We start from the raw sequence: 16,331 nt of genomic DNA, 5'->3' as shown, positions 1-16,331 counted from the left end.
CACACTATAGCGCACCCCCGCGGCGGGCGAAAAGGTGTTGGTATTTGCGGTAGATACCGTGTCACCGGCTTACTTGGTTTATTTATGCTGAAGAGGGGTTTATTGGGGGTTATTCGAAGGACTGGAGACGGCGACCGGTGACACAAGACGATCGTAGAGCGAAGCACAATCTCGTCCGAACAAGACAGTCTGAGGTCTTAGTGCGCGCGCCAGCTGATCGGCGTCTTCATCGTCGTTAGTGTCGGCGCTGTATCATCTTTTTCCTTACAATGCATTTAATTATATTTAAAGCTATCTTAGTACTCTCAGTTATAGTTCTATCAAAATCTGTGCATCCTAGTTAACGGCACGCTCTGCACACGACATACGGCGCGGCAGTCGTTGTGTTCATAGACCTGCATAGTATAGCAAGTCCTGTTATACTAACTGCATGTGTGCCGCGTCCACAACGTCACGTTTGGCAGACACGGTATACCACGGAGAAAACGAGACTATCATATGAAAAAATTGTTTTAAATGGTTCTGCCTTGTTTCTCGGCTTCACAGCAGGGTATCGTTTACTTTGAGGAGCGAGCTTCCGAATGAAGCAAGAAAATTTGTTTAAGAAGTCAGCAGACTGTCCCTTCAAGCGTCCCCGGAATTCTATCTGGGTGCGGATGCCAGGATATGCAGTCCAGGGATAAGATGCTCAAAGCCAGTGGAAATGCTCGTGCTTCTGCAATCAATAACACCGCAGGTTTCTACAAGACAGGTTGAAATTTCACAAAGTATAGCTACGACCTGACAGGATAGCGAATGCGTATTCGCATTCACGGTGATAATGAATAGTTTAGTCAAGTACAGAAGCACGCAATAGGTTCACGGCAGGAGAAATGTGTAGCATAAAAAAAAAAAAAGCAATTACGAGCGGCGGTCATTGCAGCATTTTAATGCGTGTTCCACGCCGGCAAGAACTTAGAACCCGTGGAGGAAGGCCCGAAGAAAATGCTATCTGTAGTGAAGCCCCGTTTTCTTGCGTGAGGCATTGCAAAGACTCGAACAGCGTATGTGGCAATAGTGGTGGAAGCGCCGTTTACTTACGAATGCAATTCGTAGAACGGGTATACTTTCGCTTTCGGACAGCACGTATACTGTGCATATTTTCCCTTAGAGACTTGCGAAAAGGACCGCCAGCATGGAAGCATGGAAAACGGAGTGTATTTATTTGTTTTCAGTTTCTTTCTTCACTCCGAAAGCCCCAAGGAGTTCTGCCACTCACAGCCATTTTGACCATGCTTCGAATCTCCGTTCAAGAAGCCGGTAATCAAGTAGTTGTGACAAGGGTTTTGCATAATAAGCCAACTTCCTGAACGTTTTTCTTTTGCGGCTGATATTGAGAACAGGACCACGGCAGCACACCCCCTTGGCGACTGCACGTGCAACACAGTCAGCTACTCTTCGACCGCTAGTGCCATGCATTATTTTGGTGATACTACGACACATGAGTCGCCTGGCGAAAACAAAACGAAAAAAAAAAAAATACGCCGACAGTTGGTGTGCAACAACACTGCTTTCTTTTCTAGCTTGTGCTCAGTGATCTTCACCAGTCCCTTTTCTTTCCATGAGCATCGCGATCTGGGGCAATTTGCTTCCCCGCCATCATGTAACGTGCAGCGCCAACCGCGAGAAGTCTAAAGCGAGCACAATAACCCCTACTTGACTTGCCCCAAGAAGCCGTTCTCACGGGAGCCCGGCTAAGTGCCTGCGATATTCATCTTTTAACCCATACTCTGCCTTCTGTTTCTTTTTTTTTTTTTTTTCCGAGATGAGACGCCGGTGCTGCGATAGTGCCACCAACCCAAATCTCAACGGCATCGAAGAGAGCAAGAGAAGCCCGGCGCCTTCGTGGTACTGAACGAAGAAAGGTCCGGCTCCTTACTTTTTAATGCTTTTTCGCATGCCACAAACGGACGGCTTCGTCGTTGTCGTGACTCGGAAGCGGAGGTGGTGCAGGGCACACGGCGCACTCACGCAACCGGGCGGCACGCCGGGAGCGCCTGTATGGCGCCGGGCGGCTCAGCTACCACATGGCTGAACGGAGGGGAACGGGGGCCAGTGGCGGAGGGGGGTATAGGGGTGGGTCAGAAATTTGTGTTCTACAATGCGAAGGAATTCCACCTTACGCCCCCCTCCCCTCTCAGTGTATAACATCATCTTAAGCTCGCTCTTCCCACCAGCAGAACCCGGCCCACTCCGCCGCAGCAGAGGCTGAGGCCCGGCGCGGGGGATGTACTTAAATAACATTCGAGGGAATCGTGGAACGCGCATGTAATGCCGACGCATCGGCGTCCGAAGACCTGCGAGCTGGCCTTTTCGCGGGTATACCACGCGGGGCGAGAGGGATGCGTATGAAGGGGAGGACGGAGGCATTTTATTTCTCGGCGGCGGGTTCGACTCGGTTCGACCGGCGGCGCGCGGAGGAGGAGGTCACGACCTTTCCGACGCTTGCGCGCCAGCCGGACGGACCAGCGTGCTTCGACCTTCCTTCCCGCCGCCCCCTCTCGGTGGAGAAGGCGCATGCTCCTCCGGCAAGCAGGAGTGCGGGGGTGCTGCCGCCGTTCCAAAGCCGCAGCGGCGACCCCCGGTGACCCGGCGGCCTGATCCCGGATCAGCCGCTGATCGCGGCAGCCGCGCCGACGCGGTGGAGCAGTCGGCGGTGGTGCGGCGATTGCCCCGTGCCCGCCACGCCGACACGTGCACCGCTGTCCGCCGCCCCGTGGAAAGGAGCGCGGGCGGAGAACTTTCTTCGATTCGACTGATTTCAGACTATCGCAACGATGCTGTGTTGCTGAATGTACGAAAACCAGCCAGGCATATGAAGTCAACGCGTCAAAATTCATTGCTTGCGAATGGTAGTTCCATACGGATAAACTGGAGACGTGTAGAAGCCTTTCGGTGCTTTTTAGCATCAAGTGTCGGTTCCGCGAATAGCAGCGCTTTACATGCATTACAGTTGCGTCAGAATCCAGCTTCTTCGCAACTATGGGTTTACTACACTCCGGAAGCTCGACGTATTACCTCAATGTGCAGCTTTTTTGTGCTTTGTTTATACTACTTGTGGTATGTGTTGAGTCATCCTTTCTTGTTTGCCTAGCGATCACGACAACGGCCTAGGAAAAAACAAAGATGAGAGCTACCCTCGGCGGGATTCGAACCCACAATCCCCGGTTTAAAAGACCGATGCCCTATCCATTAGGCCACGAGGGCTCTTTTTCTCCTTCAACATGGTGTTTATCACATTGAAACAATGATCTATGTACATGCACTATGTACAGATTATTATGAAATAAGCAACATCAGATCAGCACAATGCAAAGTATTGACGCACCTAGTTTACAAAGTTTAAGGCGTGCTGTCAGTTTATAACTGTAGTATTCCAGTGCTGAGAAGTATGACTGGCTGCGTGCAGACACCAAATAAAATTGTTTAGGTTTCGAATTCGTTGCGTGTTTATTGTTTATCTCGTGTGAGTATGTCTAGCTTTTACGGAGTACCCTCGGCAACCGTTGGGACCGACATTGAGAACGTCATGGTACATGTGCAGAATTTCATCGTCAAATTCATGCTGGAAGTATAAGTAAGCTCGTCCTGATTATTTAGTGGTAACCGCATGAGGCGACATCCGATGCGTACGTCGCGCGACACCGACATCATCGCCTGTCGTTGCCGCTGGTGCACCCCGTGCGAAGCGACGGGACTCGGCCACAGAGCGGCGCATTTTCAGTGTTGCTCTGACACCGCCGCCTTATAATGCGGTCAAGGGCACTATAGCTAGTAGACTTCCGGTTTTAACACTAAACATCGTACAGTGCCACAAAAGCACTGACAAAAATTTTCTAAGCGACACAGGGCGGTGGTTCCAAAATACACTCTGAACTGCAGAAACTTGCAATATGTGACTTTCTCCCAGTCGTTTCGGTAATTAACAACATCTAGCCACACTGGCCTTTATTTTTCTTTATTCTCTGCCTAGCGTTTACCGAATTATTTCGAAGCACTTATATATACCCAGCTTAGAAGAGCGAGCGTCTGCAAGTTCACTGAAACCGGACAAAGAAGCAAACTTCACTGGCAAGAGAAAACCAGAACGGAAGTTCGGTACTGCCTCACGAGCTGCTTCCGGCAGGGGGCGAAATTTTAAAAGATCAGAACCTGAACGAAGCGACGAGTGGCAATGCTTTGGCGGCCCCCAGCCCACCGCGCGAGGTGTCACCGCGAATTGTCGTTTATAGTGCTCGGCCCGTCAAATGTCTAAAGATCAAGAGGAGTCGCAACAATGTCGAATCGTTTTTCGAAGCCACGGTATGCAGCGCGAAATCTAGTTCGGCGGCCCACCACGCATTTTAGCGTGGAAACAAGGCTCAATTTTTTGACGCCGCATGTGAAGCACGCCCGCTGAATTTTTCCGCGCTCCCTCAGTACGCAATCTTTCTACGTGGGACGCAGTCCCACATAGATCTACTGGTTCGGATCACTCTACTGGTTCCGATCCGAACCAGTAGGCTGAGCCGTACAAAGGCCGCACCATGATGCAAATATAGTCAAGCACGGGTATCTCCACTAGAGGTTGTCAATGAGTATGCAGTATTGCCTGACCTAGTCCACCACTGAATTGTTGATAACACCGCTGCGTGTGCTGCGCTACTCTGGTGATAGTGGATGCTTTGGGATTAATTATAGATACAAGGCGAGTTTTTCGATGAAGTTACATCAGCGCAGGGATCAGGGCGTATAAAAGGTACATCCTTCAATGATCTTCACGTCAAGAAACTTTGTGGATGTGCATTGTAATTTAACGCTTCATTTCACCTATTCCCTTTTTGCACCACTGCCCATTACCAGAAAGCACATTTCACTAATTATCGCTTGGACATCGCAAGCGCTAGAGATGAGCTGTAGCGGGGCAAAAGAATCATTAAAGGTAAAAATCGTTATAAAATAAGCCCCAGTATTCTTAGACAAATATGGAGGGACGGGAAAGGAGGAGGTATCCTTGGAATATCTTGGAATTGTGTTTACGGTAGCAACTGTGGATGTATTGGGCCTGTATTATGCTATTATCATGACAAGCAGATCTCAAGTGGAGCTTGAAACACAAAGATATTAAATTGAACCAATGCATAATTATTACAGGAGCGGTTCCGATTGAATGTCGTCGGGGGTGCTGCAGTCTTTCGCGCAGAAATCTGAATGCCACACGCTGGTTGCAGATTATCATTCACTTCGAGGAGAGCATACATGCTCATTTCGTGTGCGTAGATCAGCAATTGTTAAAGCAATTGTCAAAAAGAACTATCCCGCTATATTAGCGCAGTGCATGTAGAATTTTAACCATAGGGTACATTGGAATTGCTCACACGGGTCTATGAAATAAATGCGTTCATTCTGCAATCCCCTAATTACGATACTTCAGAAATGCATTACCTTCCTTACGGAACTTTCAGACTTCAACGATCATTTTCAAGAAAAGGTTAACAAATAAAAGGTTCGATATTCACACCTTTTTCACAAAAGGTTCGATATTCACAAATACTGATGAAAATATTACTGTAGTATTTTTTTTTTTCTTTTTTTTTTCTAATTTTGAGTGTTTTCTCCAAGTTTAGCAGACATGCAAAAACTCATGCTGCGCGAATGATCTTAAAAGTTTAGAGTTTCCGTTGTTCCTGTTAAAGAGATATCCGCGGCTGACACGCGTTGCCTTTGCGACTTCACAAACACTAACGACAAATTAATGCCCTCTCGTCAAGTAAAAATATAGATCTTAAACCTTGTATTCGGCTCTCTGAAACATTGTTTTAAAGGAGCAGTCATTAACAATCCCAACTACAGTCATTCAACGTGCGTACTATCCTGCTAGTATGTCTGTTACATACTAGCTGTCAAGTGGAGAATTATTACCGGCCAAGAACAAGTTTCCGTCTTTTTTTTCTTTCTTGTTTGAAGTAGTTCTACTTGGTTTCAAAGAAAGTTGACAGCAATCATGAACTTGGAATGCTGGCAACAAAATACCGCAGTTGCTCTTTAATATATAGAACATTGATTCGCGAGAAGTGAAAGTGACGACATCGGCAACATTGAATTAAATTAAATTTCAAATTACTGGTGCTTTAACTGTTTTACAGTAAGTGGTGTCGAATTCAGATTTGTTGCATTGCATCATACTATCCTTTTAAGCAATTTCCAGTGAGACTATAACATGACATTCGCAGTCCTATAATATTTTGCGGTGTAAAGAGAGCTTTCATTCGTCTCTCTCTAGAGATTTCAATCACAATACGAACTACCAGAGAATCATGACGGTTCCATAAATAAATAAAAAAGAAGAAAAAGAAAAAGCACGTGGCCTGGGAGCGTTTCAGAAGGATACCTAGCCATTTAGGCTCACAGTGATCAATAAAGATGACTTCATCCGCCAACTCACGGTTATAGCTCTGCCATAAATTGTACATACGTATGCTTGAAAAGCTTCGAACTGCTGGCACGCCAATCTGCAAGCCTTCGATTACCTGACCATGTACCGTCACCGTAGGGTGCATGGTCCGTAGTGTGCACCGTAGGGAAAAGCAGTCAGACGTTCCGCCAGTGACGAAGGACGAGGTTAAGAAAACGTTAGAAACTATGAAAAGGGTGAAAGCAGCTGGAGAGGATCAGGTAACTGTTAATTTGTTGAAGGACGGGGGGAGGGGGATATCGAGCTAGGAAAACTGGCAACCCTGTATACGAAGTGCCTGGTGTCATCGACGGTACCAGAACCATGGAAGAACGCAAACATTATCATAATTCATAAGAAAGGGGACGCTAAGGAGCTGAAAAATTACAGACCAATCAGCTTACTGTCTGTTATGTATAAAGTATCTACTAAGGTAATCGCTAATAGAATCAAGACAACCTTAGACTGCAATCAAGCAAAAGGTCAAGCAGGTTTTCAGGAAGGGTACTCTGCTATCGATCATATCTATGCCATCAACCAGGTGATAGAAAAGTTCTCGGAATATAATCAGCCCTTATACTTAGCAGACATTGATTACGAGAAAGCATTTGACTCAGTGGAAACCAAGGCGGTCATGCAGGCATTGCGAAACCAAGGTGTAGACGAGCCGTACATGAAAGTACTGGAAGATATATATAGTGGCTACACAGCAACCATAGTTCTGCATAAAGAAAGTAACACAATTCCTACAAAGAAAGGTGTTAGGCAAGGAGACACGATCTCCCCAGTACTATTCACAGCTTGTTTAGAGGAAGTATTCAGAGACTTGGAATGGCTGCAGTTAGGGATAAGGGTAGATGGGAAATAGCTGATGACATTCCCTTGTTAAGTAACTCTAGGGATGAACTGCAAAGAATGATTGATGACCTAGACAGGAAAAGTAGAAAAGTAGGCTTGAAAATCAATATGCAAAAGACTGAGGTAATGTTCAACAGCTTCGAGAAGGAACAGCAGTTTACGTTAGGTAGCGAAGCACTGGAAGTAGTCGGCGAATATGTCTACCTAGGACAGGTAGTAACCGCAGATCCAGACCATGAAAGGGAAATAACAAGAAGAATAAGATTGGGATGGAGCGCATTTGGCAAGCACTCGCAGATTATGACCAGCAACTTACCGGTATCGCTCAAGAGGAAAGTACACAACAGTTTCATCTTGCGTGTACTCACCTATGGGGCTGAAACGTGGAGGTTAACGAAGAGGGTTCTACTTAATTCGAGGACAGCGCCGAGGGCTATGGAACGAAAAATGGTAGAGGTAACGTTACGAGATAGGAAGCGTGCAGAGTGGGTCAGAGAAGTAACTCAAGATACTGACATTCTAGTGGAAATCAAGACGAAGAAATAGGCATGGGCAGGAGATGTAGTGCGAAGAGAAAATAATCAACGGTGGCTTAGGGTAACCAAATGGATTCCAAGGGAAGGAAAGTGTAGCTGGGGGCGGGAAAGTTAAACTCTATAGCCAAACGGGCGAGTATGGAAAAACAGCGCAAAAGACAAGCACGAGAGCAAAGAAACACAAGACGAGCGCTGTTAAGTGGGCAGATGGGGTTAAGAAGTTCGCAGGGGTCAAGTCGACGCAGCTAGCACAGGACCGGGTTAAATGGAGGAATATGGGAGAGGCCTTCGCCCTGCAGTGGGTATAGTCGGGCAGCTGCTGCTGCTGCTGCTGATGATGATTTTGTACCGTGACAATTGCCAGCACGAGGACACGAAAACAGACTGCCCTCGTGATTTAATGTAGAACTGCCGAGCTTTAAAGCCAAGTGATCACAGGGAAGCGTAACACGTCGGATACACCGGAAGGAAACTTCCTATTGAGGGTGAAGGCTGTCAGTGGTATGATGAATAAGCATCCACGAAAAGTGCCCCTTAGACAGCGTTTTGTGCAACAGCCAGGTGAACAGTTGATACAGCACTTCCGGATGCAGAGCTTTCGTGCACGAGACAGCGCTGCACCATCAAAGGTGTGACGTTACGTTGCGTTTGCACAGACGAGTGGTCATATTTTGAACCTGGTAAAAACAGGCCACGCCAAAATAAAGGCTCATTCACACACGCCAGTCACGAAGGACGTGCGACCGGTCGTCGCATGCGACCAGGGAGCCGCTCAACTCGACCGATGGTCGGTCACACTTGCAAATGCGACCTTAAGGTCTAAGTCGCCAGGAGAATCGTCTACGGCTTTTCTATGCTTCTGACAAGGATTGTCACTGCGGTCTCGCTTCGACACTTCGGAATAAAAATTACAATAAAAAGCAGTGCCGTGTTATATATACGGCTGCTAACATTACCCGCCACTGCGACGCATTCCGACAGGGGAGAAATGCCGAAACACCCTGAAGTTTTCCGTGTCAGCGCAAGAGTGGACGTAGCTGGCTTGTCAATACGCCATATGACGAACACTGTGCAGATTTCAGAAACACATGCCACTATAACGAACCTGTTACATACGAACAAGACGGTACAAAATCAGACTTGGTTTGTGGGGTTTAATGTCCCAAAACGCCTGAAGCTATGGGAGACGCCGTAGTGGAGAGCTGCTTCGCTGTGAGGGTACGTCAGCCGAGCAGGGACTGCCACTGCCTGGGGAGATGCTCGCGAGCGCATGGTATCCTATCACGAAATCTCTCTCCATTACCGTGATCAACGAACCATCAGCCCTCTTCCTCATAAATCTATGACTAAACTACAACAGGTGACGTGGCGCCAGCTTCAGTCCCCTACGTTCCCATCCCCTGCTTTCTTATCTTTGATCCATCCAGGACTGTTCTCGCCATAGTGCACCTTGTATGGGGCACCTAAAGCTGATTTTGAACACATCATGATCAAATGCTCGGAATTCCAACCTCCAGCCACTTGGCAACTCTCCGACCTGAGAGCTGCGGTGTCCAGCTCTGACCCGGCCGTTCAAAAGCGGCTGACGGACTGGGCTTTGGGTGTCGCTGGGAAGCACCAGCTTCCGGCCACAACACGCAGCCAAAAACCGACCCGTCATTAGGATGTAATCACTTAAGGCTCCCAACATTGCGTAAAGTTTTTCACCACCACCACCACCGTAGTGGAGGGCTCCGGAAATTTCGACCATCTGGAGTTCTTTAACCTGCACTGGCATCGCACAGCACACAGGCACTTTTCTTTTTGCTTCCATCGAAAAGTGACCGCCGCGGCCAGGGTTCTATCCTGCATCCATGGACACTGTAGTCGAGCATCCTAACCCCTCCACCACAATGGCGGGGCGGTACAAAATTGCGGGAAAAAGAAAGGCAATTCTGTTCGTGCAACATAGCCAAGTTGGGGGTGATAAAGTTATCACAATTCAAGAACCGTCACCGGCTGATGGAAGTCGTAATTTAGTTCCAATTCTTTTCTATAAATATAATCGTACAGGCTTTATTCTTTCGTTGACACGCGCGTTGCGAACATTAAGCGTCACGCCTATTATTTCTTCGATATGTAGCTGTGTAAACATTTTTGCTTTCGTGTGGTTTGTAAGCATTCCTTTCTGTGATTTGCAGTGTTCATTTACGCTTACATTATAACATAACTTCTTTCCCCTTGATATTGTGTGCGCTGTTTTGCAATACCGTTACAAAGCACGGCCGAGCTAGTGCACAAGCCGTAAGATAATCAGCAAATTTTTACTTTAAATTTTGCATGCTGGTAACACACGAGCTAAGACTTAGTTGTGTGACCATGTTTTCAATTAAACCACTGAAAAAACAAGCGTACCTTCGGCGCTGATGAAGAAGAAGCAAGAAGTTTTTACCGTGGCACACAGCGTAGTTCCAAGATAGCAATCACGATAGCAATCATAAGGCATCACCGAGATAGGGACGTCATTACATCTTATCTAGGACCCCTAGCTCCGGGGAAAAAAAAATATTTTTCTCGCAATTGCGGAAATAAAACTCGGCCGAAACCCCCCTTACCAGGTCTCTCTCTCTCTCTCTTTTTTTTCTTTTTGCGCAACGCGAACTGCTATTACCTTTTTGGTGACATTTTAACGCGACCGCATTAAGGGCCCGTGAACCAGATAACCCCGCGTCAGCGTTGTGAGAAGGATGCCGAATGATCTTATTCCTGGAAGATCATTCTGACAAAACGCCTTCGATAATTGGAGACTATGAACATTTGCTCCCCGCATACTGGGCAGATATCTGATTCAAATGTATTTCCACCGTCGGTCCTTTAGTCAAAGGAAACATGTTACCGGACATTGGATGGCGTTCTTCCACAGTAGTGGATACTCCATATATCTCTTTCGGCCGAGAGGACTGGCTTCTGGGCCGCGCGAACCGCGCTACATAGTTTCGAACAGCGTGCCCATTACAGAAAATTTATTGCATAAAAACCACGACTGGATCGTTTTTCCCACGAGCTCTGCACGCGCCCACAGCTATGCGTCTTTCTTTTCCCTTTTAATTGTTGCGTTCGTATCTTTGGCAGATTAAGCTTCGCGTAAACGACGCAGGCTGTTACACAGTCAGTCGCGAATGCTGCCCCGAACACTGGCTCCATTTATTTCGTCGCCGCTGCAAGGAGGCAGCCGAGCAGGCAGCCGAGCAGGCAGCCTTCGTTCTGCGTCCCCCGGTTGCAGAAGGGAAGGCCCCCAAGCTACGACAGCATGAGCAAGCGAATGCACAAGGAGCAGCCTTGGAAGCTCCGGGGTGCCCGGCCACAGACAGGCAGGCGCCCGCACCCAACTCAGAAGAGCAAGCAAAGACAACCAGGCCAAAACAGCCTAGCACCACTACCCCCTCCCCCATCCTTTACATCTAAAAGACGAGAGAAGGAGCAACACACCTCTGGCGAGTCAGTGCGCTGGTTGCGGTGGTCTCAGCGCTGTGCCGCCCGCGGCGAAGCTGCGTTCCAGGCGGAGGGGAACGGCATGAAGTTGCCGCCGCCGACTAGCGAGGGCCGTCGTTGCCGGATCGACGAGCTGCATCCAGCGGCGCCCAGTTGGCGACGGGAGGCACGCCGATCACAGTACGCAACGCGCTCACGTGGCCACTGATTTCGGGAATGCAGGAGGCCAACACGTATGCCACGGAAGAAGGAAAGGTGACCGAGCAGCAACACTTCAAAGGTAGCAAAGACACGGGCACACACTGCAGCTACGCAGACCACATACAGCACACACACACACACACACACACGCACTGGACGTAGACTCCACGGAAGATCGTGCTACAGCGAAGCACTGGAAAACCGTCGTTGCGCGAAACGTCAGTTTCGCAAGCGCGCAGTTTACACGCTCGAGTGAAGATATCGGACGGAACACCCCTTCTGCAGCACAGAGCTCAAGAGTTGACCAAGTCTTCCTGTCCTCTTCGCCGCGCAAACACTCTCTACCACTGCTTCAGCAGTGACTGTTGTCACCAGGTGTAGTCTGGTAGAAATAAATAAATATAAAAGAAGGATTACGCGCGCAGACCGGCGCAGCTGGGAGCAGTCACCTCGCACGCCGTATTCACGGGAAAGCAGCAAGCCGGCAGCACACCGCCGGTTCAGCAGCGACGGACACAGAGGACACCGTCAACTGCAGCCTCACTATCACGCTACCAGCACCACAGCAGCCTCGGCGCTGCTATGAGGGAAAGCACTTGTTGCTTGCTGCAGCCCCTCGCGCGATCCATTCCAGCGCCGACCACTCCTCTCCAGGGGCCAGAAAACAGCCGGCGTTTCGGCGGCCTCTGCCACAGCGATGCGAGAGAGAGAGAGAGAGAGAGAGAGAGAGAGAGAGAGAGAGAGAGAGAGAGAGAGAGAGAGGCTGTGTTGGAGAGAGCGAGGTTAGAGGGTGGGGGAGCGCGGACGGGCAAAGCGAAGCAGCGGCGGCGTGCCAGCAGCATCGCCAGTAGACGGCCGTTTTGTTTGCTGCTGCTCGCGAGGTGGGCAAGGCGGAGCCAGTGAACCAGCCTCGCCAGCTCTACCAACCCGCGCCAGAAGAAGACCAACAACCGCGGCAAAAAGCCCGTGGCGACACATGGCGGAAAAATTCTCGTTCTATGCTGTAGACCCGCTCGCGCGCGGGGCCACCGTCGCCCCGCGGCGGGGACTGCTGCGCGCGGTCTTTTCGTTTTGCTTTCAGGTTTTCTCTCTCTCTCTCATCTCTCCACTCTGCTGAAGCCATTGCATTTCCTCTCTTCTTTCTGGCAGCCCCGTCCTCTTCCTCTGCTGCCACTTCTTGCTGTGATCCTGCTGGCATGCCCTCAGCTATCAAGGAGGCGCGGCGCCGTCGAGGGGCCCGCTCGGATCGACGGCCCTGCAAGTTGCAACGCCTGCAGACCATAGTCAGAAGGGGCAGCGGTGGCGCCTTTGGCTTCTCGCGTAGAGGGAGTGTCACGTGCCTCTTCTATTGGTCAATGCCGTCCCACGTGGGCCCTTACCAGTGCGTCCTGAATTATGAGGGGAAGCTGCCCTACCGACCAGGTTCCACATTAATCGACGAAAGTTCCAACCACTGGATCAAGAAGAATAACGGAGTTGTGCTTTTACTAATGTATGGACAGTTGCTACACGGTGACAGCGTTATACCTAGTTATACCAAGTTTCTAAAGGGCGAGAGAAGGGGGAGCGGGGGAGTGTGGTTCAAGCAAAGGTGACGCGGGAAATAAAGAGGAACAGTAAGAAAGGGCTGGCGGCCCGTTTTACTTATTTTATCGTTGTATCAAAAATGTAGAAGTACTCTTAAATGGTGGCTTCTTACCGATTTTATGACTCAGGCCTGAACATCCGAACGCTCTGCCGGCGTGCTCGACGGTATTTGAAGGAAATCAGTTAAGTGTGATACGAAGCGTAGGTACTTCATTCGTATTTGATGTTATTCACGAAATCACTATTTTATTCTAGATATCAAGGGTTGATTGATTGATTGATTGATTGGTTCACAGGAAGGGAAAGGCGCAGTATCTGTCACACTTGTAGCTGTGGACACCTGAACCGCGCCGTAAGGGAAGGGAGGAAGGTGGGAGAGAAAGTGGATAGAGAGAAAGAGGAGCCGTAGTGGAGGGCTACGGAGTAATTTGGACCATCTGGGGATCTTTAACGTGCGCTGACATCGCACAGCACACGGACGCCTCTTCGTTTCGCCTCCATCGAAACGCAGCCGCCGAGGTCGGGATCGAACCCGGGTACTCCGGCACAGTAGTCGGGCGTCTTACCACTGCACCACCCCGGCGGGGCAGATATCAAGGGTAAAGATGGCGTTTCTGAAGTTTCGACATGTTGGTTGTGCCATCGTTTATAGATCCTATAAAGGATCTATAAACGTTGGGTTGTGCAGCCTTGGGGTGACCAGCTCTGGATTGATTCGTAATGAGAAGAAAAGGGGCACCCTTCAAGTTTCTTCGAACCTTTAAGTATTGCTTCTGACATTTGAGTTTTTGTTTGATTTGGCTTGTGGGCTTTAACGTCCCAAATCGATTCAGGCTATGAGAGACGCCGTAGTGGAGGGCCCGGGAAATATAGGCCGCCTAGTGTTCTTTAACGTGCATTGACATCGCACAGCACACGGGCGTTTTACCTTTCGCCGCCATCTAAAGGCGGCCGGTATTCGATCCTGCATCCTTGAGCACACAAGTCGAGCATCTTAACCACTGAACCACCGCGGCCGGGTACTTTGCATTTTTTTTTTTCTGTCTCTGGTCAAATTGTTACTGATTCTTACTAAAATCATAGTTACATTCTCATAACGTTAGAGAAGAAAGATTTAGAACACCACTGTCAAGCGTAATAAAACAATGATCGCCTGCTTAGAATTCATGGGGTCTCTACATTCTAGCGCCGGTTATCATAGGGGTTCTGAGACCCACCTAGCTAGATCTTGCTGACTTTAAATAACAGAACTAGACTTTGCCTGCATTTCTGCGCATAGTACTGAGATCAGTAAATAAATATAAATTGATGTTGTATTCGCTAATATCGGTGATTTGACAGTCATACTTTTACTTTCACATAAGAATGCTTGATTCAGTATTATTGTTATCTTGCCGAAATGTTTTCAAAGTTAATTTTGCCAGTGAAGTGAATATCCTTCTAGCTAGCCATTGCCGTGTGTGTACACTGAATGCTGTAAAAAAATAAAAAGGGTGACAGATGGGTGAATGCTACGATAACACTGCCCGCGATGGAACCTTTCACAGGCCTGTGGTAGAATCTTTACGCTTGCATGTATATTGACCTTCCCCTTGCGGTCATCGGCATTTTTGCGGTCATATTGAGCTTCGCTAACATTGTGAACCTCCGAGAATCTTACGTTGCTCGAAGATCACAATGGCAGCTCAATATGATCGCAAAAAAAGGTGCCTTGTTCTCTTTGCAGCGGCATCTATATGTCAGAATACGTATACTCACGAACCAAGACCGCGGATCGCGCATACTCTCAAACCCTAGAGGTCTTGCATATGCTCCAGTATACGCTCCCTGCGCATATATCCAAACTTGCGCCATCTCTATCCGGGCTGCCTATAAGCTGCGAACTGCATTTGCGCTATGCACAACACTCAGGCTTTATAACCTCCGTGAGATCATTAACATAGGTCCGTGTCCTGGTCTTACAAGTACCAGAACTAATCTGGGCATCTGGCGCCCGGTTGCAGAGTTGTCAGAGATTCAGTAACAACCAGCGGAAAGCGGCTTGATTGTAGAGCGCTATGCGATTCTTCTCAGAGTGGGTCGACAGTTTGTCACTGCGGAGAGTTCAAGCTGCGTCGTTTCCCACCAAGGTTAAGCTTAAAAACTATGATCTGCGTTAAAAAGCTGATGTATGTGTTATATTTAAAAATATCGAGCGGAGTACGAACGCACTAGTAATTAATGTGCTTGAAATGGAGCCGTCGCAATGGGCATTATCATTCAGTGACCGTGTTTTGACATCCTCTCAGTATTTTCTCGACCAAGTACCGATTGGGCAGAAGCCTGTATTGATTTTATTTCTCGACTGAGAAAAGTCCAGCCACACCTGCAGTTTTGCTTCACCGTGCTTAAATGTTGTATCAATCTGCGTGGTTACATACATTATATACAACTAGGGACGTTCCGAATGTAAGTGCCGTTATTTATTCTCACAAGAAATATTTATTGTCCCAAAAATACACCATGGCATCATGAAATGTATATCTTGCATTATTTTTCGACATTGTCACCACTGATATTCAGACATTCGTCATAACGTGAAATGAGTTTGAAGAACCGTTGGTGCCCTGCGATGATTCATCAAAGCCATGCACAGCCAGGCTCACACAAGATCAGATTTTCGCTTCGGATGGGAGATACTGGATCACCCGGCCTACAGCCCAGATCTTGCCCCATCGGACTTTCTCCTGTTTCCTGCATTGAAAGCCGTACTCTCTGCACCTCACGTCCAAAGCAGGGCTGATGTGGAACAGGTTGTGCGACAATTCCTTGCATCGCAGGACACCGGCTTTTACCATGAGTGGGTTCTTTAATGCCGATGGCGACTATGTCGAACAATAGTCTCCTTGGTGTATTTTTTGGAGAATAAAGTTTCCATGTGAAAATAAATGACGAGACTTACTTTACTTATACTTACTTTCAGTAGTATGGTACGACCGACAGAAATTAACGAGTCTGATCGAGGGAGGTGATCCACCATGAACACTTTTTTTATCGTAAGAACCGCCTTGCTTGCATTTGCAGCTCCGGCTTAAGTTGTTGTGAGTGGACGAGCTTCGTCATGGTTTCTCAAACCATTGCTTTCTCCAAGTTTCATAAATTGGGGCTATCAACATGAGCCATGCAGACTCTGTGGGTGTGAGATGATACTCCGAAAATATCAAATC

The 16,331-nt window shown here is 48.3% G+C and overlaps 1 protein-coding gene and 1 non-coding gene across 2 annotated transcripts in view; both read right to left on the bottom strand.

Annotated features, from left to right (window-relative positions):
- LOC146190522 (ankyrin repeat and BTB/POZ domain-containing protein 2) overlaps positions 1-12,166 on the bottom strand; it is a 99,476-nt gene extending 87,310 nt beyond the window's left edge. The window contains 1 exon segment of the mRNA XM_084600921.1: positions 11,335-12,166. The gene's annotated coding sequence lies outside the window, so the exon portion shown is untranslated.
- Positions 3,174-3,246, bottom strand: TRNAK-UUU (transfer RNA lysine (anticodon UUU)). The gene has a single exon. It is a non-coding gene; the product is annotated as a tRNA-Lys (tRNA).
- Positions 12,167-16,331: the final 4,165 nt, after the last annotated feature.

The sequence above is a fragment of the Amblyomma maculatum genome, chromosome 4, assembly GCF_055883805.1.
Source record: "Amblyomma maculatum isolate TAMU_Amacu chromosome 4, ASM5588380v1, whole genome shotgun sequence".
Classification (NCBI taxonomy): domain Eukaryota; kingdom Metazoa; phylum Arthropoda; class Arachnida; order Ixodida; family Ixodidae; genus Amblyomma; species Amblyomma maculatum.
The sequence above is the reverse complement of the archived record's forward strand: the minus strand, read 5'-3'. Positions and strand labels throughout refer to the sequence as shown.